General features: G+C 36.2%; 44 non-coding genes across 44 annotated transcripts; all 44 read left to right on the plus strand.

Annotated features, from left to right (window-relative positions):
* Positions 1-227: 227 nt before the first annotated feature.
* On the plus strand, positions 228-300 carry TRNAT-AGU (transfer RNA threonine (anticodon AGU)). Its single transcript has one exon. It is a non-coding gene; the product is annotated as a tRNA-Thr (tRNA).
* Positions 301-432: 132 nt separating this feature from the next.
* Positions 433-505, plus strand: TRNAT-UGU (transfer RNA threonine (anticodon UGU)). Its single transcript has one exon. It is a non-coding gene; the product is annotated as a tRNA-Thr (tRNA).
* Positions 506-638: 133 nt separating this feature from the next.
* TRNAT-AGU (transfer RNA threonine (anticodon AGU)) lies at positions 639-711 on the plus strand. Its single transcript has one exon. It is a non-coding gene; the product is annotated as a tRNA-Thr (tRNA).
* Positions 712-1,083: 372 nt separating this feature from the next.
* On the plus strand, positions 1,084-1,156 carry TRNAT-AGU (transfer RNA threonine (anticodon AGU)). Its single transcript has one exon. It is a non-coding gene; the product is annotated as a tRNA-Thr (tRNA).
* A 133-nt stretch (positions 1,157-1,289) lies between these two features.
* Positions 1,290-1,362, plus strand: TRNAT-AGU (transfer RNA threonine (anticodon AGU)). The gene has a single exon. It is a non-coding gene; the product is annotated as a tRNA-Thr (tRNA).
* Positions 1,363-2,111: 749 nt separating this feature from the next.
* On the plus strand, positions 2,112-2,184 carry TRNAT-AGU (transfer RNA threonine (anticodon AGU)). Its single transcript has one exon. It is a non-coding gene; the product is annotated as a tRNA-Thr (tRNA).
* Positions 2,185-2,316: 132 nt separating this feature from the next.
* Positions 2,317-2,389, plus strand: TRNAT-UGU (transfer RNA threonine (anticodon UGU)). Its single transcript has one exon. It is a non-coding gene; the product is annotated as a tRNA-Thr (tRNA).
* A 133-nt stretch (positions 2,390-2,522) lies between these two features.
* On the plus strand, positions 2,523-2,595 carry TRNAT-AGU (transfer RNA threonine (anticodon AGU)). The gene has a single exon. It is a non-coding gene; the product is annotated as a tRNA-Thr (tRNA).
* A 372-nt stretch (positions 2,596-2,967) lies between these two features.
* On the plus strand, positions 2,968-3,040 carry TRNAT-AGU (transfer RNA threonine (anticodon AGU)). The gene has a single exon. It is a non-coding gene; the product is annotated as a tRNA-Thr (tRNA).
* Positions 3,041-3,377: 337 nt separating this feature from the next.
* TRNAT-UGU (transfer RNA threonine (anticodon UGU)) lies at positions 3,378-3,450 on the plus strand. The gene has a single exon. It is a non-coding gene; the product is annotated as a tRNA-Thr (tRNA).
* Positions 3,451-3,616: 166 nt separating this feature from the next.
* TRNAT-AGU (transfer RNA threonine (anticodon AGU)) lies at positions 3,617-3,689 on the plus strand. Its single transcript has one exon. It is a non-coding gene; the product is annotated as a tRNA-Thr (tRNA).
* A 133-nt stretch (positions 3,690-3,822) lies between these two features.
* TRNAT-AGU (transfer RNA threonine (anticodon AGU)) lies at positions 3,823-3,895 on the plus strand. The gene has a single exon. It is a non-coding gene; the product is annotated as a tRNA-Thr (tRNA).
* A 133-nt stretch (positions 3,896-4,028) lies between these two features.
* On the plus strand, positions 4,029-4,101 carry TRNAT-UGU (transfer RNA threonine (anticodon UGU)). Its single transcript has one exon. It is a non-coding gene; the product is annotated as a tRNA-Thr (tRNA).
* A 114-nt stretch (positions 4,102-4,215) lies between these two features.
* TRNAT-AGU (transfer RNA threonine (anticodon AGU)) lies at positions 4,216-4,288 on the plus strand. The gene has a single exon. It is a non-coding gene; the product is annotated as a tRNA-Thr (tRNA).
* A 133-nt stretch (positions 4,289-4,421) lies between these two features.
* Positions 4,422-4,494, plus strand: TRNAT-UGU (transfer RNA threonine (anticodon UGU)). Its single transcript has one exon. It is a non-coding gene; the product is annotated as a tRNA-Thr (tRNA).
* Positions 4,495-5,072: 578 nt separating this feature from the next.
* Positions 5,073-5,145, plus strand: TRNAT-AGU (transfer RNA threonine (anticodon AGU)). Its single transcript has one exon. It is a non-coding gene; the product is annotated as a tRNA-Thr (tRNA).
* Positions 5,146-5,278: 133 nt separating this feature from the next.
* TRNAT-AGU (transfer RNA threonine (anticodon AGU)) lies at positions 5,279-5,351 on the plus strand. The gene has a single exon. It is a non-coding gene; the product is annotated as a tRNA-Thr (tRNA).
* Positions 5,352-5,484: 133 nt separating this feature from the next.
* Positions 5,485-5,557, plus strand: TRNAT-AGU (transfer RNA threonine (anticodon AGU)). The gene has a single exon. It is a non-coding gene; the product is annotated as a tRNA-Thr (tRNA).
* Positions 5,558-5,690: 133 nt separating this feature from the next.
* TRNAT-UGU (transfer RNA threonine (anticodon UGU)) lies at positions 5,691-5,763 on the plus strand. The gene has a single exon. It is a non-coding gene; the product is annotated as a tRNA-Thr (tRNA).
* A 114-nt stretch (positions 5,764-5,877) lies between these two features.
* On the plus strand, positions 5,878-5,950 carry TRNAT-AGU (transfer RNA threonine (anticodon AGU)). The gene has a single exon. It is a non-coding gene; the product is annotated as a tRNA-Thr (tRNA).
* Positions 5,951-6,083: 133 nt separating this feature from the next.
* TRNAT-UGU (transfer RNA threonine (anticodon UGU)) lies at positions 6,084-6,156 on the plus strand. Its single transcript has one exon. It is a non-coding gene; the product is annotated as a tRNA-Thr (tRNA).
* Positions 6,157-6,734: 578 nt separating this feature from the next.
* Positions 6,735-6,807, plus strand: TRNAT-AGU (transfer RNA threonine (anticodon AGU)). Its single transcript has one exon. It is a non-coding gene; the product is annotated as a tRNA-Thr (tRNA).
* Positions 6,808-6,940: 133 nt separating this feature from the next.
* TRNAT-AGU (transfer RNA threonine (anticodon AGU)) lies at positions 6,941-7,013 on the plus strand. Its single transcript has one exon. It is a non-coding gene; the product is annotated as a tRNA-Thr (tRNA).
* A 372-nt stretch (positions 7,014-7,385) lies between these two features.
* Positions 7,386-7,458, plus strand: TRNAT-AGU (transfer RNA threonine (anticodon AGU)). The gene has a single exon. It is a non-coding gene; the product is annotated as a tRNA-Thr (tRNA).
* Positions 7,459-7,591: 133 nt separating this feature from the next.
* Positions 7,592-7,664, plus strand: TRNAT-AGU (transfer RNA threonine (anticodon AGU)). The gene has a single exon. It is a non-coding gene; the product is annotated as a tRNA-Thr (tRNA).
* Positions 7,665-7,796: 132 nt separating this feature from the next.
* TRNAT-UGU (transfer RNA threonine (anticodon UGU)) lies at positions 7,797-7,869 on the plus strand. Its single transcript has one exon. It is a non-coding gene; the product is annotated as a tRNA-Thr (tRNA).
* Positions 7,870-8,002: 133 nt separating this feature from the next.
* On the plus strand, positions 8,003-8,075 carry TRNAT-AGU (transfer RNA threonine (anticodon AGU)). Its single transcript has one exon. It is a non-coding gene; the product is annotated as a tRNA-Thr (tRNA).
* A 611-nt stretch (positions 8,076-8,686) lies between these two features.
* Positions 8,687-8,759, plus strand: TRNAT-AGU (transfer RNA threonine (anticodon AGU)). The gene has a single exon. It is a non-coding gene; the product is annotated as a tRNA-Thr (tRNA).
* Positions 8,760-9,096: 337 nt separating this feature from the next.
* On the plus strand, positions 9,097-9,169 carry TRNAT-UGU (transfer RNA threonine (anticodon UGU)). The gene has a single exon. It is a non-coding gene; the product is annotated as a tRNA-Thr (tRNA).
* A 166-nt stretch (positions 9,170-9,335) lies between these two features.
* On the plus strand, positions 9,336-9,408 carry TRNAT-AGU (transfer RNA threonine (anticodon AGU)). The gene has a single exon. It is a non-coding gene; the product is annotated as a tRNA-Thr (tRNA).
* Positions 9,409-9,522: 114 nt separating this feature from the next.
* Positions 9,523-9,595, plus strand: TRNAT-AGU (transfer RNA threonine (anticodon AGU)). The gene has a single exon. It is a non-coding gene; the product is annotated as a tRNA-Thr (tRNA).
* Positions 9,596-9,728: 133 nt separating this feature from the next.
* TRNAT-UGU (transfer RNA threonine (anticodon UGU)) lies at positions 9,729-9,801 on the plus strand. Its single transcript has one exon. It is a non-coding gene; the product is annotated as a tRNA-Thr (tRNA).
* A 578-nt stretch (positions 9,802-10,379) lies between these two features.
* On the plus strand, positions 10,380-10,452 carry TRNAT-AGU (transfer RNA threonine (anticodon AGU)). The gene has a single exon. It is a non-coding gene; the product is annotated as a tRNA-Thr (tRNA).
* Positions 10,453-10,585: 133 nt separating this feature from the next.
* Positions 10,586-10,658, plus strand: TRNAT-AGU (transfer RNA threonine (anticodon AGU)). The gene has a single exon. It is a non-coding gene; the product is annotated as a tRNA-Thr (tRNA).
* A 133-nt stretch (positions 10,659-10,791) lies between these two features.
* On the plus strand, positions 10,792-10,864 carry TRNAT-AGU (transfer RNA threonine (anticodon AGU)). Its single transcript has one exon. It is a non-coding gene; the product is annotated as a tRNA-Thr (tRNA).
* A 133-nt stretch (positions 10,865-10,997) lies between these two features.
* Positions 10,998-11,070, plus strand: TRNAT-UGU (transfer RNA threonine (anticodon UGU)). The gene has a single exon. It is a non-coding gene; the product is annotated as a tRNA-Thr (tRNA).
* Positions 11,071-11,184: 114 nt separating this feature from the next.
* TRNAT-AGU (transfer RNA threonine (anticodon AGU)) lies at positions 11,185-11,257 on the plus strand. Its single transcript has one exon. It is a non-coding gene; the product is annotated as a tRNA-Thr (tRNA).
* A 133-nt stretch (positions 11,258-11,390) lies between these two features.
* TRNAT-UGU (transfer RNA threonine (anticodon UGU)) lies at positions 11,391-11,463 on the plus strand. Its single transcript has one exon. It is a non-coding gene; the product is annotated as a tRNA-Thr (tRNA).
* A 578-nt stretch (positions 11,464-12,041) lies between these two features.
* TRNAT-AGU (transfer RNA threonine (anticodon AGU)) lies at positions 12,042-12,114 on the plus strand. Its single transcript has one exon. It is a non-coding gene; the product is annotated as a tRNA-Thr (tRNA).
* A 133-nt stretch (positions 12,115-12,247) lies between these two features.
* Positions 12,248-12,320, plus strand: TRNAT-AGU (transfer RNA threonine (anticodon AGU)). The gene has a single exon. It is a non-coding gene; the product is annotated as a tRNA-Thr (tRNA).
* A 133-nt stretch (positions 12,321-12,453) lies between these two features.
* TRNAT-UGU (transfer RNA threonine (anticodon UGU)) lies at positions 12,454-12,526 on the plus strand. Its single transcript has one exon. It is a non-coding gene; the product is annotated as a tRNA-Thr (tRNA).
* A 337-nt stretch (positions 12,527-12,863) lies between these two features.
* Positions 12,864-12,936, plus strand: TRNAT-UGU (transfer RNA threonine (anticodon UGU)). The gene has a single exon. It is a non-coding gene; the product is annotated as a tRNA-Thr (tRNA).
* A 578-nt stretch (positions 12,937-13,514) lies between these two features.
* TRNAT-AGU (transfer RNA threonine (anticodon AGU)) lies at positions 13,515-13,587 on the plus strand. The gene has a single exon. It is a non-coding gene; the product is annotated as a tRNA-Thr (tRNA).
* A 133-nt stretch (positions 13,588-13,720) lies between these two features.
* On the plus strand, positions 13,721-13,793 carry TRNAT-AGU (transfer RNA threonine (anticodon AGU)). Its single transcript has one exon. It is a non-coding gene; the product is annotated as a tRNA-Thr (tRNA).
* The last annotated feature ends 64 nt before the right edge of the window (positions 13,794-13,857 follow it).

The following is a 13,857-nucleotide window of genomic DNA, read 5'->3' on the forward strand; positions in this document are numbered from 1 at the left end:
TTCATATCGCTTCAATGCAAGGGCTCTGTGGCTTAGTGGTTAAAGCGCCTGTCTTGTAAACAGGAGATCATGAGTTCGATGTTCGTCGGAGCCTTGCTGTTATATTACTTGAACTAGATTTCGTAGCTATTAAATTTTGAAAAATTAAAATAATAGGGCAAAAGTTCCGATGAGATAATTTAGTTAAATTAATGGAATATTCAGCATTCATGTCGCTTCAAAGCAAGGGTTCCGTGGCTTAGTGGTTAAAGCGCCTGTCTAGTAAACAGGAGATCATGAGTTCGATTCTCGTCGGAGCCTCGCTGTTATGTTACTTGAACTAGATTTCGTAGCTGTATAATTTTGAAAATTAAAATAATAGGGCAAAAGTTTCGATGAGATAATTTAGTTAATTTACTGAAATATTCTGCATTCATATCGCTTCAATGCAAGGGCTCTGTGGCTTAGTGGTTAAAGCGCCTGTCTTGTAAATAGGAGATCATGAGTTCGATTTTCGTCGGAGCCTCGCTGTTATATTACTTGAACTAGATTTCGTAGCTATTAAATTTTGAAAAATTAAAATAATAGGGCAAAAGTTCCGATGAGATAATTTAGTTAAATTAATGGAATATTCAGCATTCATGTCGCTTCAAAGCAAGGGTTCCGTGGCTTAGTGGTTAAAGCGCCTGTCTAGTAAACAGGAGATCATGAGTTCGATTCTCGTCGGAGCCTCGCTGTTATGTTACTTGAACTAGATTTCGTAGCTATATAATATTGAAAAATTAAAATAATAGGGCAAAAGTTTCGATGAGATAATTTAGTTAATTTACTGAAATATTCTGCATTCATATCGCTTCAAAGCAAGGGTTCCAAGGCTTAGTGATTAAAGCGCCTGTCTTGTAAACAGGAGGTCATGAGTTCGATTCTCGTCGGAGCCTCGCTGTTATATTACTTGAACTAGATTTCGTAGCTATTAAATTTTGAAAAATTGAAAATAATTGTTGATTTAGATATGCATATATGCAAACAATAGTGTAAAAGTTCCGATGATATAATTTAGTTAATTTACTGAAATATTCAGAATTCATATCACTTCAAAGCAAGGGCTCCGTGGCTTAGTGGTTTAAGCGCCTGTCTAGTAAACAGGAGATCATGAGTTCGATTCTCGTCGGAGCCTCGCTGTTAAGTTACTTGAACTAGACTTCGTAGCTATATAATTTTGAAAAATTAAAATAATAGGGCAAAAGTTCCGATGAGATAATTTAGTTAAATTACTGGAATATTCAGCATTCAAGTCGCTTCAAAGCAAGGGCTCCGTGGCTTAGTGGTTAAAGCGCCTGTCTAGTAAACAGGAGATCATGAGTTCGATTCTCGTCGGAGCCTCGCTGTTATGTTACTTGAACTAGATTTCGTAGCTATATAATTTTGAAAAATTAAAATAATAGGGCAAAAGTTTCGATGAGATAATTTAGTTAATTTACTGAAATATTCTGCATTCATATCGCTTCAATGCAAGGCCTTCGTGGCTTAGTGGTTAAAGCGCCTGTCTAGTAAACAGGAGATCATGAGTTCGATTCTCGTCGGAGCCTCGCTGTTGTGTTACTTGAACTAGATTTCGTAGCTATTAAATTTTGAAAAAAAAACAATAGGGTTAAAATTCCGATGAGTTAATTTAGTTAAATTACTGGACTATTCAGCATTCATGTCGCTTCAAAGCAAGGGCTCCGTGGCTTAGTGGTTAAAGCGACTGTCTAGTCAACAGGAGAGCATGAGTTCGATTCTCGTCGGAGCCTTGCTGTTATGTTAATTGATCTAGATTTCGTAGCTATTAAAGTTTGAAAAATTAAAACAATAAGGTAAAAATTCCAATGAGTTAATTTAGTTAAATTACTGAAATATTCTGCATTCATATCGCTTCAATGCAAGGGCTCTGTGGCTTAGTGGTTAAATCGCCTGTCATGTAAACAGGAGATCATGAGTTCGATTTTCGTCGGAGCCTCGCTGTTATATTACTTGAACTAGATTTCGTAGCTATTAAATTTTGAAAAATTAAAATAATAGGGCAAAAGTTCCGATGAGATAATTTAGTTAAATTAATGGAATATTCAGCATTCATGTCGCTTCAAAGCAAGGGTTCCGTGGCTTAGTGGTTAAAGCGCCTGTCTAGTAAACAGGAGATCATGAGTTCGATTCTCGTCGGAGCCTCGCTGTTATGTTACTTGAACTAGATTTCGTAGCTGTATAATTTTGAAAATTAAAATAATAGGGCAAAAGTTTCGATGAGATAATTTAGTTAATTTACTGAAATATTCTGCATTCATATCGCTTCAATGCAAGGGCTCTGTGGCTTAGTGGTTAAAGCGCCTGTCTTGTAAACAGGAGATCATGAGTTCGATTTTCGTCGGAGCCTCGCTGTTATATTACTTGAACTAGATTTCGTAGCTATTAAATTTTGAAAAATTAAAATAATAGGGCAAAAGTTCCGATGAGATAATTTAGTTAAATTAATGGAATATTCAGCATTCATGTCGCTTCAAAGCAAGGGTTCCGTGGCTTAGTGGTTAAAGCGCCTGTCTAGTAAACAGGAGATCATGAGTTCGATTCTCGTCGGAGCCTCGCTGTTATGTTACTTGAACTAGATTTCGTAGCTATATAATATTGAAAAATTAAAATAATAGGGCAAAAGTTTCTATGAGATAATTTAGTTAATTTACTGAAATATACTGCATTCATATCGCTTCAAAGCAAGGGTTCCGAGGCTTAGTGATTAAAGCGCCTGTCTTGTAAACAGGAGGTCATGAGTTCGATTCTCGTCGGAGCCTCGCTGTTATATTACTTGAACTAGATTTCGTAGCTATTAAATTTTGAAAAATTGAAAATAATTGTTGATTTAGATATGCATATATGCAAACAATAGTGTAAAAGTTCCGATGATATAATTTAGTTAATTTACTGAAATATTCAGAATTCATATCACTTCAAAGCAAGGGCTCCGTGGCTTAGTGGTTTAAGCGCCTGTCTAGTAAACAGGAGATCATGAGTTCGATTCTCGTCGGAGCCTCGCTGTTAAGTTACTTGAACTAGACTTCGTAGCTATATAATTTTGAAAAATTAAAATAATAGGGCAAAAGTTCCGATGAGATAATTTAGTTAAATTACTGGAATATTCAGCATTCAAGTCGCTTCAAAGCAAGGGCTCCGTGGCTGTGGTTAAAGCGCCTGTCTAGTAAACAGGAGATCATGAGTTCGATTCTCGTCGGAGCCTCGCTGTTATGTTACTTGAACTAGATTTCGTAGCTATATAATTTTGAAAAATTAAAATAATAGGGCAAAAGTTTCGATGAGATAATTTAGTTAATTTACTGAAATATTCTGCATTCATATCGCTTCAAAGCAAGGGTTCCGTGGCTTAGTGATTAAAGCGCCTGTCTTGTAAACAGGAGGTCATGAGTTCGATTCTCGTCGGAGCCTCGCTGTTATATTACTTGAACTAGATTTCGTAGCTATTAAATTTTGAAAAATTGAAAATAATTGTTGATTTAGATATGCATATATGCAGACAATAGTGTAAAAGTTCCGATGAGATAATTTAGTTAATTTACTGAAATATTCAGAATTCATATCACTTCAAAGCAAGGGCTCCGTGGCTTAGTGGTTTAAGCGCCTGTCTAGTAAACAGGAGATCATGAGTTCGATTCTCGTCGGAGCCTCGCTGTTAAGTTACTTGAACTAGACTTCGTAGCTATATAATTTTGAAAAATTAAAATAATAGGGCAAAAGTTCCGATGAGATAATTTGGTTAAATTACTGGAATATTCAGCATTCATGTCGCTTCAAAGCAAGGGCTCCGTGGCTTAGTGGTTAAAGCGCCTGTCTAGTAAACAGGAGATCATGAGTTCGATTCTCGTCGGAGCCTCGCTGTTATGTTACTTGAACTAGATTTCGTAGCTATATAATATTGAAAAATTAAAATAATAGGGCAAAAGTTTCGATGAGATAATTTAGTTAATTTACTGAAATATTCTGCATTCATATCGCTTCAAAGCAACGGCTCCGTGGCTTAGTGATTAAAGCGCCTGTCTTGTAAACAGGAGATCATGAGTTCGATTCTCGTCGGAGCCTCGCTGTTAAGTTACTTGAACTAGACTTCGTAGCTATATAATTTTGAAAAATTAAAATAATAGGGCAAAAGTTCCGATGAGATAATTTAGTTAAATTACTGGAATATTCAGCAAGGGCTCCGTGGCTTAGTGGTTAAAGCGCCTGTCTAGTAAACAGGAGATCATGAGTTCGATTCTCGTCGGAGCCTCGCTGTTATGTTACTTGAACAAGATTTCGTAGCTATATAATTTTGAAAAATTAAAATAACAGGGCAAAAGTTTCGATGAGATAATTTAGTTAATTTACTGAAATATTCTGCATTCATATCGCTTCAATGCAAGGGCTCTGTGGCTTAGTGGTTAAAGCGCCTGTCTTGTAAACAGGAGATCATGAGTTCGATTTTCGTCGGAGCCTCGCTGTTATATTACTTGAACTAGGTTTCGTAGCTTTTAAATTTTGAAAAATTAAAATAATAGGGCAAAAGTTCCGATGAGATAATTTAGTTAAATTAATGGAATATTCAGCATTCATGTCGCTTCAAAGCAAGGGTTCCGTGGCTTAGTGGTTAAAGCGCCTGTCTAGTAAACAGGAGATCATGAGTTCTATTCTCGTCGGAGCCTCGCTGTTATGTTACTTGAACTAGATTTCGTAGCTATATAATATTGAAAAATTAAAATAATAGGGCAAAAGTTTCGATGAGATAATTTAGTTAATTTACTGAAATATTCTGCATTCATATCGCTTCAAAGCAAGGGTTCCGAGGCTTAGTGATTAAAGCGCCTGTCTTGTAAACAGGAGGTCATGAGTTCGATTCTCGTCGGAGCCTCGCTGTTATATTACTTGAACTAGATTTCGTAGCTATTAAATTTTGAAAAATTGAAAATAATTGTTGATTTAGATATGCATATATGCAGACAATAGTGTAAAAGTTCCGATGAGATAATTTAGTTAATTTACTGAAATATTCAGAATTCATATCACTTCAAAGCAAGGGCTCCGTGGCTTAGTGGTTTAAGCGCCTGTCTAGTAAACAGGAGATCATGAGTTCGATTCTCGTCGGAGCCTCGCTGTTATGTTACTTGAACAAGATTTCGTAGCTATATAATTTTGAAAAATTAAAATAATAGGGCAGAAGTTCCGATGAGATAATTTAGTTAAATTACTGGAATATTCAGCATTCATGTCGCTTCAAAGCAAGGGCTCCGTGGCTTAGTGGTTAAAGCGCCTGTCTAGTAAACAGGAGATCATGAGTTCGATTCTCGTCGGAGCCTCGCTGTTAAGTTACTTGAACTAGACTTCGTAGCTATATAATTTTGAAAAATTAAAATAATAGGGCAAAAGTTCCGATGAGATAATTTGGTTAAATTACTGGAATATTCAGCATTCATGTCGCTTCAAAGCAAGGGCTCCGTGGCTTAGTGGTTAAAGCGCCTGTCTAGTAAACAGGAGATCATGAGTTCGATTCTCGTCGGAGCCTCGCTGTTATGTTACTTGAACTAGATTTCGTAGCTATATAATATTGAAAAATTAAAATAATAGGGCAAAAGTTTCGATGAGATAATTTAGTTAATTTACTGAAATATTCTGCATTCATATCGCTTCAAAGCAACGGCTCCGTGGCTTAGTGATTAAAGCGCCTGTCTTGTAAACAGGAGATCATGAGTTCGATTCTCGTCGGAGCCTCGCTGTTAAGTTACTTGAACTAGACTTCGTAGCTATATAATTTTGAAAAATTAAAATAATAGGGCAAAAGTTCCGATGAGATAATTTAGTTAAATTACTGGAATATTCAGCAAGGGCTCCGTGGCTTAGTGGTTAAAGCGCCTGTCTAGTAAACAGGAGATCATGAGTTCGATTCTCGTCGGAGCCTCGCTGTTATGTTACTTGAACTAGATTTCGTAGCTATATAATTTTGAAAAATTAAAATAACAGGGCAAAAGTTTCGATGAGATAATTTAGTTAATTTACTGAAATATTCTGCATTCATATCGCTTCAATGCAAGGGCTCTGTGGCTTAGTGGTTAAAGCGCCTGTCTTGTAAACAGGAGATCATGAGTTCGATTTTCGTCGGAGCCTCGCTGTTATATTACTTGAACTAGGTTTCGTAGCTATTAAATTTTGAAAAATTAAAATAATAGGGCAAAAGTTCCGATGAGATAATTTAGTTAAATTAATGGAATATTCAGCATTCATGTCGCTTCAAAGCAAGGGTTCCGTGGCTTAGTGGTTAAAGCGCCTGTCTAGTAAACAGGAGATCATGAGTTCTATTCTCGTCGGAGCCTCGCTGTTATGTTACTTGAACTAGATTTCGTAGCTATATAATATTGAAAAATTAAAATAATAGGGCAAAAGTTTCGATGAGATAATTTAGTTAATTTACTGAAATATTCTGCATTCATATCGCTTCAAAGCAAGGGTTCCGAGGCTTAGTGATTAAAGCGCCTGTCTTGTAAACAGGAGGTCATGAGTTCGATTCTCGTCGGAGCCTCGCTGTTATATTACTTGAACTAGACTTCGTAGCTATTAAATTTTGAAAAATTGAAAATAATTGTTGATTTAGATATGCATATATGCAGACAATAGTGTAAAAGTTCCGATGAGATAATTTAGTTAATTTACTGAAATATTCAGAATTCATATCACTTCAAAGCAAGGGCTCCGTGGCTTAGTGGTTTAAGCGCCTGTCTAGTAAACAGGAGATCATGAGTTCGATTCTCGTCGGAGCCTCGCTGTTAAGTTACTTGAACTAGACTTCGTAGCTATATAATTTTGAAAAATTAAAATAATAGGGCAAAAGTTCCGATGAGATAATTTGGTTAAATTACTGGAATATTCAGCATTCATGTCGCTTCAAAGCAAGGGCTCCGTGGCTTAGTGGTTAAAGCGCCTGTCTAGTAAACAGGAGATCATGAGTTTGATTCTCGTCGGAGCCTTGCTGTTATGTTAATTGATCTAGATTTCGTAGCTATTAAAGTTTGAAAAATTAAAACAATAAGGTAAAAATTCCAATGAGTTAATTTAGTTAAATTACTGAAATATTCTGCATTCATATCGCTTCAATGCAAGGGCTCTGTGGCTTAGTGGTTAAATCGCCTGTCATGTAAACAGGAGATAATGAGTTCGATTCTCGTCGGAGCCTCGCTGTTATATTACTTGAACTAGATTTCGTAGCTATTAAATTTTGAAAAATTGAAAATAATTGTTGATTTAGATATGCATATATGCAGACAATAGTGTAAAAGTTCCGATGAGATAATTTAGTTAATTTACTGAAATATTCAGAATTCATATCACTTCAAAGCAAGGGCTCCGTGGCTTAGTGGTTTAAGCGCCTGTCTAGTAAACAGGAGATCATGAGTTCGATTCTCGTCGGAGCCTCGCTGTTAAGTTACTTGAACTAGACTTCGTAGCTATATAATTTTGAAAAATTAAAATAATAGGTCGAAAGTTCCGATGAGATAATTTAGTTAAATTACTGGAATATTCAGCATTCAAGTCGCTTCAAAGCAAGGGCTCCGTGGCTTAGTGGTTAAAGCGCCTGTCTAGTAAACAGGAGATCATGAGTTCGATTCTCGTCGGAGCCTCGCTGTTATGTTACTTGAACTAGATTTCGTAGCTGTATAATTTTGAAAATTAAAATAATAGGGCAAAAGTTTCGATGAGATAATTTAGTTAATTTACTGAAATATTCTGCATTCATATCGCTTCAATGCAAGGGCTCTGTGGCTTAGTGGTTAAAGCGCCTGTCTTGTAAACAGGAGATCATGAGTTCGATTTTCGTCGGAGCCTCGCTGTTATATTACTTGAACTAGATTTCGTAGCTATTAAATTTTGAAAAATTAAAATAATAGGGCAAAAGTTCCGATGAGATAATTTAGTTAAATTAATGGAATATTCAGCATTCATGTCGCTTCAAAGCAAGGGTTCCGTGGCTTAGTGGTTAAAGCGCCTGTCTAGTAAACAGGAGATCATGAGTTCGATTCTCGTCGGAGCCTCGCTGTTATGTTACTTGAACTAGATTTCGTAGCTATATAATATTGAAAAATTAAAATAATAGGGCAAAAGTTTCTATGAGATAATTTAGTTAATTTACTGAAATATACTGCATTCATATCGCTTCAAAGCAAGGGTTCCGAGGCTTAGTGATTAAAGCGCCTGTCTTGTAAACAGGAGGTCATGAGTTCGATTCTCGTCGGAGCCTCGCTGTTATATTACTTGAACTAGATTTCGTAGCTATTAAATTTTGAAAAATTGAAAATAATTGTTGATTTAGATATGCATATATGCAAACAATAGTGTAAAAGTTCCGATGATATAATTTAGTTAATTTACTGAAATATTCAGAATTCATATCACTTCAAAGCAAGGGCTCCGTGGTTTAGTGGTTTAAGCGCCTGTCTAGTAAACAGGAGATCATGAGTTCGATTCTCGTCGGAGCCTCGCTGTTAAGTTACTTGAACTAGACTTCGTAGCTATTAAATTTTGAAAAATTGAAAATAATTGTTGATTTAGATTTGCATATATGCAAACAATAGTGTAAAAGTTCCGATGAGATAATTTAGTTAATTTACTGAAATATTCAGAATTCATATCACTTCAAAGCAAGGGCTCCGTGGCTTAGTGGTTTAAGCGCCTGTCTAGTAAACAGGAGATCATGAGTTCGATTCTCGTCGGAGCCTCGCTGTTAAGTTACTTGAACTAGACTTCGTAGCTATATAATTTTGAAAAATTAAAATAATAGGGCAAAAGTTCCGATGAGATAATTTAGTTAAATTACTGGAATATTCAGCATTCAAGTCGCTTCAAAGCAAGGGCTCCGTGGCTGTGGTTAAAGCGCCTGTCTAGTAAACAGGAGATCATGAGTTCGATTCTCGTCGGAGCCTCGCTGTTATGTTACTTGAACTAGATTTCGTAGCTATATAATTTTGAAAAATTAAAATAATAGGGCAAAAGTTTCGATGAGATAATTTAGTTAATTTACTGAAATATTCTGCATTCATATCGCTTCAAAGCAAGGGTTCCGTGGCTTAGTGATTAAAGCGCCTGTCTTGTAAACAGGAGGTCATGAGTTCGATTCTCGTCGGAGCCTCGCTGTTATATTACTTGAACTAGATTTCGTAGCTATTAAATTTTGAAAAATTGAAAATAATTGTTGATTTAGATATGCATATATGCAGACAATAGTGTAAAAGTTCCGATGAGATAATTTAGTTAATTTACTGAAATATTCAGAATTCATATCACTTCAAAGCAAGGGCTCCGTGGCTTAGTGGTTTAAGCGCCTGTCTAGTAAACAGGAGATCATGAGTTCGATTCTCGTCGGAGCCTCGCTGTTAAGTTACTTGAACTAGACTTCGTAGCTATATAATTTTGAAAAATTAAAATAATAGGGCAAAAGTTCCGATGAGATAATTTAGTTAAATTACTGGAATATTCAGCAAGGGCTCCGTGGCTTAGTGGTTAAAGCGCCTGTCTAGTAAACAGGAGATCATGAGTTCGATTCTCGTCGGAGCCTCGCTGTTATGTTACTTGAACAAGATTTCGTAGCTATATAATTTTGAAAAATTAAAATAACAGGGCAAAAGTTTCGATGAGATAATTTAGTTAATTTACTGAAATATTCTGCATTCATATCGCTTCAATGCAAGGGCTCTGTGGCTTAGTGGTTAAAGCGCCTGTCTTGTAAACAGGAGATCATGAGTTCGATTTTCGTCGGAGCCTCGCTGTTATATTACTTGAACTAGGTTTCGTAGCTTTTAAATTTTGAAAAATTAAAATAATAGGGCAAAAGTTCCGATGAGATAATTTAGTTAAATTAATGGAATATTCAGCATTCATGTCGCTTCAAAGCAAGGGTTCCGTGGCTTAGTGGTTAAAGCGCCTGTCTAGTAAACAGGAGATCATGAGTTCTATTCTCGTCGGAGCCTCGCTGTTATGTTACTTGAACTAGATTTCGTAGCTATATAATATTGAAAAATTAAAATAATAGGGCAAAAGTTTCGATGAGATAATTTAGTTAATTTACTGAAATATTCTGCATTCATATCGCTTCAAAGCAAGGGTTCCGAGGCTTAGTGATTAAAGCGCCTGTCTTGTAAACAGGAGGTCATGAGTTCGATTCTCGTCGGAGCCTCGCTGTTATATTACTTGAACTAGATTTCGTAGCTATTAAATTTTGAAAAATTGAAAATAATTGTTGATTTAGATATGCATATATGCAGACAATAGTGTAAAAGTTCCGATGAGATAATTTAGTTAATTTACTGAAATATTCAGAATTCATATCACTTCAAAGCAAGGGCTCCGTGGCTTAGTGGTTTAAGCGCCTGTCTAGTAAACAGGAGATCATGAGTTCGATTCTCGTCGGAGCCTCGCTGTTATGTTACTTGAACAAGATTTCGTAGCTATATAATTTTGAAAAATTAAAATAATAGGGCAGAAGTTCCGATGAGATAATTTAGTTAAATTACTGGAATATTCAGCATTCATGTCGCTTCAAAGCAAGGGCTCCGTGGCTTAGTGGTTAAAGCGCCTGTCTAGTAAACAGGAGATCATGAGTTCGATTCTCGTCGGAGCCTCGCTGTTAAGTTACTTGAACTAGACTTCGTAGCTATATAATTTTGAAAAATTAAAATAATAGGGCAAAAGTTCCGATGAGATAATTTGGTTAAATTACTGGAATATTCAGCATTCATGTCGCTTCAAAGCAAGGGCTCCGTGGCTTAGTGGTTAAAGCGCCTGTCTAGTAAACAGGAGATCATGAGTTCGATTCTCGTCGGAGCCTCGCTGTTATGTTACTTGAACTAGATTTCGTAGCTATATAATATTGAAAAATTAAAATAATAGGGCAAAAGTTTCGATGAGATAATTTAGTTAATTTACTGAAATATTCTGCATTCATATCGCTTCAAAGCAACGGCTCCGTGGCTTAGTGATTAAAGCGCCTGTCTTGTAAACAGGAGATCATGAGTTCGATTCTCGTCGGAGCCTCGCTGTTAAGTTACTTGAACTAGACTTCGTAGCTATATAATTTTGAAAAATTAAAATAATAGGGCAAAAGTTCCGATGAGATAATTTAGTTAAATTACTGGAATATTCAGCAAGGGCTCCGTGGCTTAGTGGTTAAAGCGCCTGTCTAGTAAACAGGAGATCATGAGTTCGATTCTCGTCGGAGCCTCGCTGTTATGTTACTTGAACTAGATTTCGTAGCTATATAATTTTGAAAAATTAAAATAACAGGGCAAAAGTTTCGATGAGATAATTTAGTTAATTTACTGAAATATTCTGCATTCATATCGCTTCAATGCAAGGGCTCTGTGGCTTAGTGGTTAAAGCGCCTGTCTTGTAAACAGGAGATCATGAGTTCGATTTTCGTCGGAGCCTCGCTGTTATATTACTTGAACTAGGTTTCGTAGCTATTAAATTTTGAAAAATTAAAATAATAGGGCAAAAGTTCCGATGAGATAATTTAGTTAAATTAATGGAATATTCAGCATTCATGTCGCTTCAAAGCAAGGGTTCCGTGGCTTAGTGGTTAAAGCGCCTGTCTAGTAAACAGGAGATCATGAGTTCTATTCTCGTCGGAGCCTCGCTGTTATGTTACTTGAACTAGATTTCGTAGCTATATAATATTGAAAAATTAAAATAATAGGGCAAAAGTTTCGATGAGATAATTTAGTTAATTTACTGAAATATTCTGCATTCATATCGCTTCAAAGCAAGGGTTCCGAGGCTTAGTGATTAAAGCGCCTGTCTTGTAAACAGGAGGTCATGAGTTCGATTCTCGTCGGAGCCTCGCTGTTATATTACTTGAACTAGACTTCGTAGCTATTAAATTTTGAAAAATTGAAAATAATTGTTGATTTAGATATGCATATATGCAGACAATAGTGTAAAAGTTCCGATGAGATAATTTAGTTAATTTACTGAAATATTCAGAATTCATATCACTTCAAAGCAAGGGCTCCGTGGCTTAGTGGTTTAAGCGCCTGTCTAGTAAACAGGAGATCATGAGTTCGATTCTCGTCGGAGCCTCGCTGTTAAGTTACTTGAACTAGACTTCGTAGCTATATAATTTTGAAAAATTAAAATAATAGGGCAAAAGTTCCGATGAGATAATTTGGTTAAATTACTGGAATATTCAGCATTCATGTCGCTTCAAAGCAAGGGCTCCGTGGCTTAGTGGTTAAAGCGCCTGTCTAGTAAACAGGAGATCATGAGTTTGATTCTCGTCGGAGCCTCGCTGTTATGTTACTTGAACTAGATTTCGTAGCTATATAATATTGAAAAATTAAAATAATAGGGCTAAAGTTTCGATGAGATAATTTAGTTAATTTACTGAAATATTCTGCATTCATATCGCTTCAAAGCAACGGCTCCGTGGCTTAGTGATTAAAGCGCCTGTCTTGTAAACAGGAGATCATGAGTTCGATTCTCGTCGGAGCCTCGCTGTTTAGTTACTTGAACTAGACTTCGTAGCTATATAATTTTGAAAAATTAAAATAATAGGGCAAAAGTTCCGATGAGATAATTTAGTTAAATTACTGGAATATTCAGCATTCAAGTCGCTTCAAAGCAAGGGCTCCGTGGCTGTGGTTAAAGCGCCTGTCTAGTAAACAGGAGATCATGAGTTCGATTCTCGTCGGAGCCTCGCTGTTATGTTACTTGAACTAGATTTCGTAGCTATATAATTTTGAAAAATTAAAATAACAGGGCAAAAGTTTCGATGAGATAATTTAGTTAATTTACTGAAATATTCTGCATTCATATCGCTTCAATGCAAGGGCTCTGTGGCTTAGTGGTTAAAGCGCCTGTCTTGTAAACAGGAGATCATGAGTTCGATTTTCGTCGGAGCCTCGCTGTTATATTACTTGAACTAGGTTTCGTAGCTATTAAATTTTGAAAAATTAAAATAATAGGGCAAAAGTTCCGATGAGATAATTTAGTTAAATTAATGGAATATTCAGCATTCATGTCGCTTCAAAGCAAGGGTTCCGTGGCTTAGTGGTTAAAGCGCCTGTCTAGTAAACAGGAGATCATGAGTTCTATTCTCGTCGGAGCCTCGCTGTTATGTTACTTGAACTAGATTTCGTAGCTATATAATATTGAAAAATTAAAATAATAGGGCAAAAGTTTCGATGAGATAATTTAGTTAATTTACTGAAATATTCTGCATTCATATCGCTTCAAAGCAAGGGTTCCGAGGCTTAGTGATTAAAGCGCCTGTCTTGTAAACAGGAGGTCATGAGTTCGATTCTCGTCGGAGCCTCGCTGTTATATTACTTGAACTAGACTTCGTAGCTATTAAATTTTGAAAAATTGAAAATAATTGTTGATTTAGATATGCATATATGCAGACAATAGTGTAAAAGTTCCGATGAGATAATTTAGTTAATTTACTGAAATATTCAGAATTCATATCACTTCAAAGCAAGGGCTCCGTGGCTTAGTGGTTTAAGCGCCTGTCTAGTAAACAGGAGATCATGAGTTCGATTCTCGTCGGAGCCTCGCTGTTAAGTTACTTGAACTAGACTTCGTAGCTATATAATTTTGAAAAATTAAAATAATAGGGCAAAAGTTCCGATGAGATAATTTGGTTAAATTACTGGAATATTCAGCATTCATGTCGCTTCAAAGCAAGGGCTCCGTGGCTTAGTGGTTAAAGCGCCTGTCTAGTAAACAGGAGATCATGAGTTTGATTCTCGTCGGAGCCTCGCTGTTATGTTACTTGAACTAGATTTCGTAGCTATATAATATTGAAAAATTAAAATAATAGGG

Source organism: Phalangium opilio, unplaced genomic scaffold (genome assembly GCF_054372755.1).
Source record: "Phalangium opilio isolate 3A_F unplaced genomic scaffold, DU_Popi_V2 ptg000092l_1, whole genome shotgun sequence".
Classification (NCBI taxonomy): domain Eukaryota; kingdom Metazoa; phylum Arthropoda; class Arachnida; order Opiliones; family Phalangiidae; genus Phalangium; species Phalangium opilio.